Source organism: Coptis chinensis, chromosome 4 (assembly GCF_015680905.1).
Source record: "Coptis chinensis isolate HL-2020 chromosome 4, ASM1568090v1, whole genome shotgun sequence".
NCBI classification, from domain to species: domain Eukaryota; kingdom Viridiplantae; phylum Streptophyta; class Magnoliopsida; order Ranunculales; family Ranunculaceae; genus Coptis; species Coptis chinensis.
Genome location: NC_141459.1, coordinates 72022438 through 72037007, shown reverse-complemented (window position 1 = coordinate 72037007; position 14570 = coordinate 72022438). Strand labels below are relative to the sequence as shown.

At 34.4% G+C, this 14570-nt stretch overlaps 1 long non-coding RNA gene across 2 annotated transcripts; it reads left to right on the top strand.

The window, feature by feature from the left end:
- The first annotated feature begins 5350 nt into the window (after nucleotides 1-5350).
- On the top strand, nucleotides 5351-7981 carry LOC147504682 (uncharacterized). 2 transcript variants are annotated; one of them, XR_015220433.1, is made up of 5 exons: nucleotides 5351-5582; nucleotides 5668-5768; nucleotides 6090-6157; nucleotides 6273-6339; nucleotides 7930-7981. It is a non-coding gene; the product is annotated as an uncharacterized LOC147504682 (long non-coding RNA). The 2 variants fall into 2 exon arrangements; XR_015220432.1 differs by having other exon boundaries at nucleotides 6256-6339.
- Nucleotides 7982-14570: the final 6589 nt, after the last annotated feature.

Genomic DNA, 14570 nt, shown 5'->3' with positions numbered 1-14570 from the left:
AACTTTCCGATGCTTTTGATGGACAGGAGTTGCATTCTCCTCTATATTTAGCTTATGTGTACAAATAGCTGGGTTGATGCCCGTGAGATCCGCCATTGACCAAGCAAAAACATCTTGATTTTCTCTTAAGAAAACCATCAATTTATCCCATATATTCAAAGGCATCTATGTACTAATGAATGTATGACGCTCATTATTTCTTGTGCCAATATCAACCTTTTCCACTATCTCTATTGTTTTTCTTGCCCAGGGCTCTTCATCTTGTTTTAGCTCTTGTGTAAACTTTACATGCTCATGTATTTGCAGCGTATCGGCATCGGCAGGTAAAGTATCTTGTAATTGCTAGCTAGAACTTTCTTAGACGCCCCCAATGTCTTGTCTCTTTTCTTTCATCATACCTTTAACAGTTACGAAATTACACTTCTCAGATTCTAGTTGGTCTCCCTTGATTTCGTGTAATCCGTATGTTGCTGGGTATCAGATGACTTGATAGAAAGTACTTGGCACGACATGCATGTCGTGAATCCACTTCCTTCCCAAGATTGCATTGTGATCAAAATGATGCTTGCTGACTATGAACTTTGTCATCACAGTTTGAGGTCCAGCTCGAACTGGCAATTTGGTCTCCCCTACTGGCTTCGTGGAGCTTCCGTTAAATCTATGCAGATTGAACTGTGGGGCTTTTAGATGCGATTCATCGAGACCGATGCCCATAAAAGCTCTTCATAATAGAATGTTAATTGAGCTACCACAATCCACCAAGACCTTCTGAACGTCATATCCTGATATTCATATCGTGATTAACAAGGCATTATCACGTGGCAACATAACCTTTGACAAGTCGTCAGGTACAAACATTATTGCTCCTGGTATACTGGCCGACACCAGACTCTAATTTATGGGGATGGGCTCGACATTGACTTCGAGAACTTCTTTTACTGTCGATATCTTTCTTATTTTGTCTCGAATAATTTTCTTTTGAGGTATCTCCCCTTTATAGATCATATTGATTACACCAAGGGGTTTTTCATGTATGGTAGCAGTCTCCGTGGGTCTGACATCAGCCCTGAACTCTCACAACTTGCCCTCTTTCATCAATCTATCAATTTCTTTCAACAATTGCAAACATCTGTTTGTCTCATGATTCTCGACTTTATGAAAGTGGCAATAAAGCCTGCCCTTTATTTCCTTGAGAGTGTACTTTGGCCATTACAATATCTTCTTTCGCCATCCTCCTTAAAATATCTTCAGGTGTGGTATTGATGGCGATAAATTTTTTGGGATCCAACTCTTCTTTTAGTGTTCTTTCATATCTCCTTTTTTGCAACGGTTGATTATCCTGACTTGTACGATAATTTTCCTGAGGTTTTTTGTTGTCTAATCTCGAGGAATCCTAACTTTCATGTCGATCTCGATTATCCATGTCTTCCTTTCCTGACTCCGATACTTGCAATACAGTTTGCACCGTGGCTGCTTGTATCCCTTCTTCCACCTGAATATCTCTGTCAATTTTGTCATACAGTTCCTGTAGACTTTTAACTTCCTTGCGCAAGAGATATTTGTGCATAACTGATCCTGGGACCAAACTTGTTTGGAAAGCCATGATAGTCGTCATCTCAAACTCGTCAAGCTTCTCCACTGATTGAGTTTCGACCTTGAATCAGGCCAAAAAATCTTTCAGTGATTCCTTCTTTCCTTGCTTCAATTGAAATAAAACCGATACCTGCTTCGGTTTTACCCTTTGATGACCATAATACGTGAGGAATTTATCCTCAATCTCACGAAAGAAAGAAAGGGTCCCTTCAGGTATCATATAGAACCATTTCAATGCTTTGCCTTTTAAGCTTGAAGAAAAAGATCAACATAGCACCAAATCCCAATACTCAGTTCCATGATATATCGAGAACTGGTGTCGGTAGCTGAAAAGATGGTCCATTGGGTCTGTAATCCCATCATATTGAGTGAATTTAGGATTTTTAAATTTTGGGGGTAATGGGACCCTCTCTATCTCCTTTTTCATAGGGTTTCGACCTACGTCATCAGCTAATTTATGAACTGAGGCTGATACTTTCTCTAGCAGCTGATCCCCGAATTGTCTCTACATCATTTCTTGCACCATCTCTTTCGTGATCGGCTGGGGTGCTTGTTTTACTTCTTCCTCTTGTACCACCTTTGGTGTCGTTTTTGCCACTGAATGTACCTCTTCGAGATGACTTTTCCTCACTTCCTCAAGATGGCTCTTCCTCTCTACTGGAGTGCCCGAACTCAACTCAGCCCCATCTTTCTCATATAAATCTTCCACTGCATGCCTCTCATTCTCTTCCCTCACTGCTTTGTTTTCTACTATCAGAGCCTTGTTTTGTTTTTCCAGCTCTTTAAACTTCTTTAACAAGACTTGCAAGGAAATCTCTTCCTAATGTACCTCTTCTACTTCCTCCAATAATCTACTTACTAAACGTCTTGTTCTTCGTTCCTCATTTTAAGATGCCACTTGAGAAATACTTTCTTCATTTGCTGCTACTGCCTTACTTGTTGTAGCACACTTTGGAGCGCCATTTGGTAATTTGTAAAAACTCAACTAGATTTCTTTAACATATTCTTACGGTATCAATTATTTATTTCATACTCTCACATGTATATTCATGCAATATATAGAGTACGAAATCATTCCACTCCTAAACTACCAAGATATAAATATAATCCAATTAATCAAACACAAGGAAACAATAGTGAGAGCAATATTTATAGATGTAAATTTATACTATAAAACTAAATATATGAATTTAACTTATAATAATTTAACTAAGCAATTGAATATGACTTGAATAAAATATAAAGAAGAATAGAGAAGGAATTAGGGGGATTTGATTCCACCTTAATTAATTCCTAATGTGCTAGTGTAGATTATTGCAATCATAACCAATAAAGATTAAGTAATTGATCCCTAATTATTCATGGCAATCTCTACTAACTAATAATTAGCATGTGAGGAAGTTCAACCCATTCTCATGGCGAATCAACTAACCTACTAGAGTGAAACTCTTAAATGCAATAATTCTAACTAACACATCAAATCTTCATCTAAGCTTCATCAAACCCCTCTAATAGAGGTTTGGCTAAGAATCATGAGGCTATCATAAACATAATAATAAATAAAAAGAGGCATCATGAAGAACTACTTTATTAAAGATATTTGAATTGAATAAACTAAAGCTTTTATTAAAAGGTTCTAATGGAGGCTACAAACTAAACTAATTAACTAAAACTAAATTAAACTGGAAAGGGAGAGAGAAAAAACCCTAATTTAAAACTAAACTAAATAGGGGAGTAGCCAAGCTTTGTTTAACCTTAACCCTCTTTATATATGAGAGGGTTAGGTTTACAATTTCATGCAAGGGCTTTGGAGCCATGTTTTGGGCCATGAAATCAAGCTCAAAACCTACTTACATATGTCCTAAAAAGGTTTCTCTGTGTGAAATTACTTCAACACCCTTTTTGTCCACGTTTACTACTCTAATTGGGTCAAGACTTGGACCATTAGAAATTTCTTTCCGAGCCAATCGTTTTGACATATAATAGGCCCAATTCCGAGGTTTGAGTCCAAAGATACGGCCTGCGGAAGTTCTATTAACTTTTATACTCTTTTTCTACCCGCGTTGACTTTAACTTTTCAGCTTTGACTAGGCTTTAAAAAGGCTTTTTCTCGTTGAAACTTGGGCTTTAACCATATAACTTCTTAGCAACCAACCTTTGCTCCTTTCTCTTGCAAAAGTAACATATTTCTTCACATATTTGACTCCAAAACCTGAAATACACAAAAGTACGTAAACAGTACTAACTCTTATTTATTATACACATAATTGGTCTAAATGTAATATTATTAAAAGTTTAAAACTACAGTTTTGGGCTCTTATCAAAGGCATTGTGAAAAAGAAGATGAATACTCCACTGATCTTACAGAACTTCGTTGAACACGAATGATTACTTTTTACCACAAACGTCTAAAACAGATTCGATCTCAAAGAAAAAGAAAAGAACAACTTTTCTTGTATTTGATCCATGGACAGCGCCAATGTTGTGGGCAAAGGAAATGCGCTAAGATCAATGTGATTGATATTGAATTAAGGTTTGATTGAAATTGAATCAAAGTTTAAGATGAAGTAAAATGAAGTTTTTGTGCTGAACAGCAATGGCGGTTACAGATCACTCAATCTCTCTCTCTATCACTCTGGTTTTACAAGTTTTGTGGAAAAAATAGAATGAATCCTTCTCTCTCCTAATCCTCACTTTATATAGTTCTCCAGCTGAAGTTGTCCAATTATGTCTTGACACATGTCCATTCTTCTTCTTTTTCTCCTTACTCCTCTTTCTTTCTCTTTCTTTCTCACGTTTCTATGTAACAAATGAACTTAAAAGCAAGATACCGACAATCATATCGATATCTCAAGTTAGTCACAAAATTACGGGTTGAAATATCGGTTTCACAATATTTGCCCACTACAATTTCCATTACAAGAAATGAGGCTCAACCCCTTGGTTCTAACTCGGTTGAGTATAAACTCCCTCCCATCGGCCCATACTACATAACCTCCCTATTATTTAGGTCTCATTAAATAACCTCCCTATTTTCCAAAAAATATATAAAATCAGGTCCGTTTTTTATTTTCCATTTTATCTTATTTCCTTTTTTACCCTTTTGAGATTGAAAATTTTCTGACACTTGACATAATATATGTAAATATATTTTTGCATAGTCATATATATGTAAAAGTATATTTACACAGTCATTGGAGCTATGAAAATTTAAATTTACATAGTAATTTTTGGGATTGAAAATTTTTCGACACCTGACAGAATATATGTAAATATATTTTTACATAGTCATATATATATGTAAAACTATATTTACATAGTCATTGGAGCTATGAAAACTCAAATTTACATAGTAATTTTTGGGATTGAAAATTTCCCGACACCTGACAGAATATATGTAAATATATTTTTACATAGTCATATATATGTAAAACTATATCTCAATTAGTAGAGTATACCATAATTAACATGAGCTTTTAAATTGGACCAGCCTTTTTTCTACCACTAAATACCCTTGATAAAATATTCAAACCAATTATTCAATCCCTTTAAAAAGGACTGTTTCGTTATTTTAATTTTTACTACCGTTTATGCCCTTATTAACATAGGGAACAAGAGGGTGTTTGTGTAAATTCAAGTAGAAAAACAAATGCACGCAATATACGAATTATACTTATACGCCTATATTAATTATTCATAAATTAGACTTTAATTACCATAAATACAGCTCCTTCCCCCTTCCGTCTCCCCTATTAATTTTGGTGAACAATAAAAAATCCAATCACTTTAATACCGACTTTAATAAGCCATAATCATTTCTCTTCCCAAACATAATAACATAACCAAAAACCCTTTGTATCCCACGATCTCTCTCTCTTCTCTTTATATCTTTCTTCCCAAACAGTCGTCATTCTCTCTATCTAGCAGCTGTAGACTCCCTTCTACTTCTTCTTCAAACTCCAAAGCTTCTTTACTCCCTTCAACTACAGGTACATATATTAATTTATTAACAACCCCATTGTTTAGTTTCGAATGGGAAGAATGTGTGACCCCTTTTGTTGAATTTGTTTGTAGGGAAGAAGTTTTATGGAGGGATTGGAATTCTTCCCAGTAAGAAGGGGAGGTCTCATTTCCATGTTGTTAATGTACCTACTGAAGCAACTCCCACTGAAAAGGTTCGATTTATTTAGATTATTGTTTTTTTTTGTTAGTGCTCATTTTAACTTTAAGTGTATTTTCTTTCGTTAATGTTGCATGTGTGAAAAGTTTGGTATCTTGTGTTATCTAATCCAACATTGTTCTCTAGAGTTTCACATTTAAGTAAAAAAGAAAAGAAAATATTACTGTTCTTAAATATATTTCGATAGATCGTTTAAATCATATCAGTAGACAGTTGCCAAGGTTATATCAGTAGTGTTCTTTTTGGTATATCAGTAGTGTTCATTTTGGTTAAATCATATTAATTATGATTTTTTTTTGGATCCATTGTATCACAGGCCGTGTTGGAGACATTTGGCAAGGTTACTCATGAGAAGCCAAAAAAGGACAATACTCTAGAGAAAAAGTATGAGAACCCTTGGAACTCGATTTGTAGTTAAGAAATATATTGATTGTATGAAGTTATAAAAACTAGAAACTGTTCTTTCTTGATGACTGTCACAGTAATGTGTTTCTTGCAGTGGCACTAGACCATTTCAATTCCAGGATGTAGCTAATGTAGCTACTGAAGCCACTCCCACTGAAAAGGTTCGATTTATTTAGATTATTATTATTTTTTTGTTAGTGCTCATTTTAACTTTAAGTGTATTTTCTACATTTAGAATTGAAGTATTGTTAACTTACTACTATAATCTTATCTGGGAGTCCGTCATTGCACATTTTGATTAACTAGCGAAAAACATAGATGCCCATTAGTGTGTGGTTGATTTTTTTGAGTTTAAGTATGAACAGCCATTCATTTCTAGATCACCCTGGTACATTCATATACTTGGGTACATGATAACCACTATTGAATATATTGATGGTAATAACTGTTGAGGGTGTAGCAACTGGTGCAATAGCAAAACTACAGAGTGTGTGGTTAGATATATATTTTCTTTTACGTATTTCTAATTTGCTTAATCAAACACAATGATAGTTTTCTTAGCTTTTGTTGGGGAGACGAGGAATGAAATCTCTAATTCTTCTTCTTATGATTATATTTTTGGTTTCAATATTGGTTTTCTACTTTTCTTGGTTTCATTTTTCGTGCTGTCACCACCAACGCAAGTTGCCAAAGGAAGAACCCATAACTGCTGAGTTTTACATTCCCGACACGACAACTTAAGAACAAGATGGCCTTCTTATTGCTCAATCTTTCATGGTAAAGCCAATTGCATGTGCAATTTATCTTTCCATACCCCACCACACACACACTCACACTTAGCCACCACCACTAACAAGTTTTGCCAATTCTGACATGTCTGCCCATTTCTCTGTAAACTAGATATTAGCTTTAAAAAACGAAGACCCAACTGCCATGAGAACTTCATGTCAGGTGTGGAACTGTATTGTGTTAATCTCTCATTTCATTTTTCCGGTGTTTGTTTGATTATTTTAGTTTATTAATTAATCACTATTTATCTGTATTTCCCTTCAAACTTTTCTATTTTTAAGTTTTTGTAGTATTGAGATATGATTTTTTTCAAATGAATTTACATTTAGTCAAATTCTATAATTCAAATACTATTTTCTCTTATTAAGGTATCACCCATTGACACTTTAAAATTTAACCCTTTAAACAAGTTCACACACTCATTAGTTGTATGGGATTCATATAACTGATGATAGCAAAAATGACGAAATACTAAAGAAGTTGTTTTCTGAATGACATACGGTAACATCCTGCTTGGTAAGTGACGCAAAGCCCGCAACATGAGAGGCATTAGATAGTCCCTTTGTTTCTAAGGTGTGGAGAAGCTATGGGCAGAGCAAGGTCTATGATTGTTTCTCATGGGCAGAGCTAGGTATCTTTGTTTTGTTGAGGCACATACCTATTGATAAACCAAGTATTTGATCATTGCACAGTAACTATTGGTTTATCCATAGTTGAAATTTTCTAAACTTACGTATAATGTCACCTCAAGCATGAGCTCAGATCAGCTCGAGAATGTGCCAAACTGAAATCAACTCAGCTCTACATTATACCAGCTCAAACAAACTAAAAGTCGATTCTGGTAACTCCCATTATAGTTGTAGCCCTTGAAAAGAAAGATCTACTTTGGAAGATTCTGCTATGGTGTTAGTCGCTACTCTCTACTATTATATATGGTCATTCATTTTCAATCTTATGTGCAGGCGCACGCTGAGTTGGGTATTGTTATGAGATCTTTATGGCTAAACACAAACGGTTTAACTCCAAATGTAATCAATGAGCTAGATGCTAATAGCCTATCACCTTGCTTTGCCGTTTTTTTTAATTCAGGTTACTTGTCGATTAGAAAAAATTGAACATTTTAAAGAACTTTTTGACTTTCAATGTGATGTTAGTGTTCTCTTCTAGCTATTAGTAAAAAAAAAATTTTCCAAGATAGACCCGATCCAACTTGCGAAAATGTGTGAATGGAATGTGCTCCAAACAGTTGCTTATTTGCAAACCCGGTAGTGACGTCGCTATCCGTGGACGGTGTTGTGTGGGGTCGAAGATGTGATAATGGATCGTGGCCATTACTACAACTTCTTGCTTGTAATTCTGTTTGCGTCATTTGCATTGCACCGTATGCAGTGGATCTATAGCAAACTTACAATCTTATGCTCCGCCACCGCATTACTGCAGTAAATGTACAAGTTTAGGCCCCTCCACCAATACCGCAGCAAATGTACAAGCTTACAGTTACACACTCCTCCAAAGAATATCTGCAGAAAATTTGAGTCGTATTATCTTGCCCCTTGAATATATATTACCCGGATTTTTAGATTGTTTTACTCTTAATGCATTATTACTTGTGCTTGATTGGGTATATTTGCAGACCCGCCACCAAGTTGCAACATGTGTAAAGTTCATGTGTGGGGTCATGACTATCAGCTATTTATCTGTGGCCATATCTTCCACCCGTGGTGTATTATCGCCAATTATGGTGATATTCTTCATTGCCCATGTGGTAATTGGACGATTATGGAAACCCTCGGTGAACATTGTGGAGGTTAAGAAAAGTCAAATGGTAATTGATGATCCATCTACTCTTTTCCCAATTTGAGGCCTACTCTACGAGAGATTTTGAATGATGAGATAATGGAGGTTGCAAATAGGCAATTCGATTCTTGTGCACATGTACTAAATCGATATATGAACATGTCGATAATTTTCTCCTCAAAATTGAAACAAAGATAGGAGAAATTATTCATAATGTAGCCAATGTCTTTTACCAATTTGATCCCGAAGGAGAATCTCATTGCATGAATCCCTTCTTCAAGGTAACTAATAAAATCATTAACGATTCTACTTCGGTTTCATGTATTTGGAATAATGCAAAGATTGCGGTGCTCTTGGTCCCCACATCATTTTATTATTATTTCTATGCCTCTATCCATGATCTACGGTACATGTTCATCTTTTTTGTTTCACGCATTACACTTGATGGAAAATGAGTTAGACCGTGAAATTTTAAAAAAAAAAAAAATGTTATATACACATCACCCCTCAGTTGGCCAAAGTAATGGATGTAATGGTAGATACTTCGATGAAATTTTTATGCATGTATGTATCGAGTGGAGTGGAACTATAAGTCTATAATATGGTTGGTCGAAATTTTGTATAGTACAAAATTAGCAAATTAAAGACTCTTTAAGAAAAAATATTTAAAGGACTAAAGGGTATACAAGTCACTGTAGCACCATAAATCTCCACGAACTCACGAAGCATTCTCAGTAACAAGCACACTTAATTAGTCAACCACAAAATGCCTATAGGCTAAAGGGACGACAAGAAACTGTAAGACTGCCCTTTATTGCCTTATTATTGGGTGTTCTTTGTTTCGATTTGATCAAATCAGTCTATCTATCAGTGATCTTTCAAGGCTTTAAAAATGAAATATTCCAATATTATTAGAGTTAACGACCTAAAAATGAAACATATTTTCATTTTGTTCCAAAAATCTTCCAAAAATACAATCAAGTTTCAAAAGGAATGCCATCAAATTATTTGGACCGGCTGTACCTTTGTCATGCATTTAAATTCTTCACCAATATATTTTCTACCAACGTGGACAAAAAAAACCAAAAATTAAAACAAACACAAGTTAAAACCAAAATTACATGTGACATCATAGGGACCATTAAGATTTGACTAAATCAATGGCACATATTAATTAGCACCTTCATCTTCTTGGTCTTCTTCCTAACCACCATACCATTGTACCACCACCTCAAAACCTAAAAAATTTAACAAGACACCCAAAAACACCTTAAATTAACCTCACTTTGTACTCCACAATGTAATTTAAAGCTCTAATCCCATTTTCTCTCTCAAACTAGACTTGGGGATTTCGGGGTTTAAGGTGGCGATGGGTGGAAGCAGAAAGAATGAAACAAACAGAAAAAACGAGGGAAATACATTGCTATGAAATATATTAGTGATCGCGTGCAAAACATGTGCGAAATGATTTCATATTTCAGCATGCGAAAGTTAGCTGGAATGCGAAATCTAAGTATCTAACTGATTTGTTAGCTGGAAATAGCCTGGAATGCGACAACAGCATTGAAAAAACACGCAATACGTAATTATTTATATGTCGTTGTTTGTGTTACGTATCTTTTGTAAATCTTACTTAGCCTATTAAATATTGATTAGTATAGTGGCTAGTAAGGTATCAATCCTACTTTAAATAATTAAGTAATGATAATAGAAATTTCTAATCTAAATTACTCTAATGGATGCAAGTAAAAGATGTGGCTAAGTAATAATTAATATATAGTTGATTTGATTTGAGATTTAAACTATGCATAAAATAAACTAAATTAAATATATGAATATGAATCAAGAGAAAGAATATCTTGGGAGAGATGAATCCACCAAAATCATAAAATTAGCCTAATAGATCTATCTATCATGCTTAATATAAATCACCAATAGAAACTCATCATACCTACAAACCTTATGCTCATAACCATGATGATAATATGTGGCTTTCAACGTGCTTTCTATCTTTCCATTAAATACTTCTTCAATCTCCAATGATATCTTCTATCAAACCAAATTGTGCTTTAAGTGGCATTCAATATACAACTCTAGGTGCCATGGAAAATCCACATGTGGCATTAACCATACAACTAATTGAGGTGCCATAAAGAATCCAATCATCACACTAGAACACTAAAAACTAGAAGAAAAGAATCTAGGGTTTGTGGTATTTGGCTCTACACAATCTTGAATTACCCTAAGACCTCCTAACCTCCACAGGGGCGTTAGATCAATGGATCGAATAAGAAGAAACTCAATGAGGGATTTAAACTAAAACATGATAGAAGAAGAACTAAACTAAAACATATGAAAAGGCTTCATGTCCCTCCCAAGAGAAGGGAGATTAGCCCCTCATACTATGCTATGAACACAATATGAAAAGGAATAATCTTTATAGCTATTAATGGTGAAAAGGTCTGAACTTTCTTCTCTCTTAATTCTAGATCTAAGATGAAAACACTAAATTTCCTTGATGATGTAAACTGAGGTTTTTGTGCCTTATATATTGGCTTACATGCTCGTCTGGATAGAGATCCGAATCCTATGTTTATTTGGTGTCAAACTCTCTGTAATCTTTCTAGAAGCAATCCTAAAAAAGTTAAATTCGGTTGGACCAAAGTTGAACGTGGCCCACTTTGCCCTGCAGGCTATTTCCCAAGCTGCAGCTTCTGACAGCTTTCAGTTTCCTAATTCTTGTGAAACTCTGACTTCTTTTCCATGTTGATCTCATCTTTCTATGAAGTCGAAATTAAGGCTTTGAGATCAGATTGAAGACTCTTCTAACTCAATTATTATTCTCTTTTAGAGTCCCATTAGGCTTGGCACTTATGGAGACAAATACGACATTTTTGCCCTAGGCCTTTAGCTGTAATTCCCAGTGACTCCTTTTTGACTTTTTTGACTTCTTTTCCCTCCATATTTCATATTTAGGTTCTTTGACCTACAAACACTCAAATTGCATCATATTAGAATATTTAAATATAAAATTGAGACTAACATACACATTATTAGGGTTATAATTCATTACTTTTGAGCACTTATCACATTGAAAAAGCACGCAACACGTTATTATTTATGTCGTTGTTTGTGTTACGTATCTTTTGCAAATCTTACTTAGCCTATTAAATATTGATTAGTATAGTGGCTAGCAAGGTATCAATCCTACTCTAAATAACTAAGTGATAATAATAGAAATTTCTAATCTAAATTACTCTAATGGATTCAAGTAAAAGATGTGGCTAAGTAATAATTAATATATGGTTGATTTGATTTGAGATTTAAACTATACATAAACTAAACTAAATTAAATATATAAATATGAATCAAGAGAAAGAATATCTTGGGAGAGATGAATCCACCAAAATCATAGAATTAGTCTAATAGATCTATCTATCATGCTTAATATAAATCAACAATAGAAACTCACCATACCTACAAACCTTATGCTCATAACCATGATGATAATATGTGGCTTTCAACGTGCTTTCTATCTTTCCATCAAATACTTCTTCAATCTCCAATGATATCTTCTATCAAACCAAATTGTGCTTTAAGTGGCATTCAATATACAACTCTAGGTGCCATGGAAAATCCACATGTGGCATTAACCATACAACTAATTGAGGTGCCATAAAGAATCCAATCATCACACTAGAACACTAAAAACTAGAAGAAAAGAATCTAGGGTTTGTGGTATTTGGCTCTACACAATCTTGAATTACCATAAAACCTCCTAACCTCCACAGGAGCGTTAGATCAATGGATGAATAAGAAGAAACTCAATGAGAGATTTAAACTAAAACATGATAGAAAAAGAACTAAACTAAAACATACGAAAAAGGCTTCATCTCCCATCCCAAGAGAAGGGAGATTAGCCCCTCATACTATGCTATGAACACAATATGAAAAGGAATAATCTTTATAGCTATTAATGGTGAAAAGGTCTGAACTTTCTTCTCTCTTAATTCTAGATCTAAGATGCAAACACTAAATTTCCTAGATGATGTAAACTGAGGTTTTTGAGCCTTATATATTGGTTTACATGCTCGTCTGGATAGAAATCCGAATCCTATGTTTATTTGGTGTCAAACTCTCTGTAATCTTTCTAGAAGCAATCCTGGAAAAGTTAAATTCGGTTGGACCAAAGTTTGACGTGGCCACTTTGCCCTGTAGGCTATTTCCCAAGCTGCAGCTTCTGACAGCTTTCAGTTTCCTAATTCTTGTGAAACTCTGACTTCTTTTCCATGTTGATCTCATCTTTCTATGAAGTCGAAATTAAGGCTTTGAGATCAAATTGAAGACTCTTCTAACTCAATTATTATCCTCTTTTAGAGTCCTATTAGGCTTGGCACTTATGGAGACAAATATGACATTTTTGCCCTAGGCCTTTAGCTGTAATTCCCAGTGACTCCTTTTTGACTTGTTTGACTTCTTTTCCCTCCATATTTCATATTTAGGTTCTTTGACCTACAAAAACTCAAATTGCTTCATATTAGAATATTTAAATATAAAATTGAGACTAACATACACATTATTGGGGTTATAAATCATTACTTTTGAGCACTTATCACAACCCCCAACTAGCATTTTGCTAGTCTCTTAGCAAATATGTGGTATACTAGAGAAGTGTTCTAAGCTAACAATACTAATTAAATAATAAACTAACTCACTTTCGCAGGCATCACGGTTGCATTTACCATATGCAACAAGGCCTTAAACCTTTAAGTTACCCTTAAAGGACGAGTTATAGCCTCGTGAGGGTTTTCACTTGATATACCCACAAAATCAATTTTACATATGAACTATGGTGAAATCTAGAGAAAACAACTTTTTTAGTTAAAATGTCTAAATTAAAAAGTTATTACTTATCATACCCATGATCATAAAACATTAGGCTAAGGTTCTATTCATAAAGATAGAAAAGACTGACTAATCATCCTAACTAGAGCTTATTCATTTTTAACCATTTTGATTCCTTTCTCTTTTCCAAGCAACGGAATTTCTACCTCACCTTTGGATTAATATTTCGACTTCAAATCTCACCATTTCATACACTCACAAGGAAATCTCTCTCAGATAAGTTTTCTATTTTACCTCTATATGCAGGGAAATGAGTAAAAAATAGAGCATCCCACATATTTAGTCAGAAAGATAGAAATTTGCAAATATATAAATAAAGTCTCATGGAAAGAATGTCAATCACATTTGAAGTGTCCGGTCCTTCACTTTAGCATCCTCTCACCTATTGTTCACTTCATATCATACTTTAGTGATAAGTTTTGGTATTAAAACAGGGCTTAGGACAGGTTAACAAGAAAAGGGTAAAAAGGATTCAAAAATTTCTGAGAATATACTAAAGACTTTGTGCTTTTGACCTTCTTGGAAATTTTCTTCACTTGTAGACTACAACACTTGAACTCTATCACTACTTTTGCTCAATTATTTATATTTCTTTTTTTTTTTTTTTTTTTTTTTTTTTGAGCAAAAGGAATGATTTTCTTCATTTAACTTTGGTAAAATTTCCTTCAAAATCTTCTTCATTCTAGCTTTCTCTTTAGTTCTTTAGAAATCCTCAGAAATATGGATAAGACTAATAATATGGGATATATTCCTTATCTGGAGTTGCGTTTAAGATGATTGGTTTAAGAATAAAAGGTTTAATATATAAGGCTCAAAAGTGGTTAATATGATAATCCTACTAGGTGGGATAAAGGATGATTGGTTCACTACTTGACTTATCAGTATGATATTCCGCTTTGAA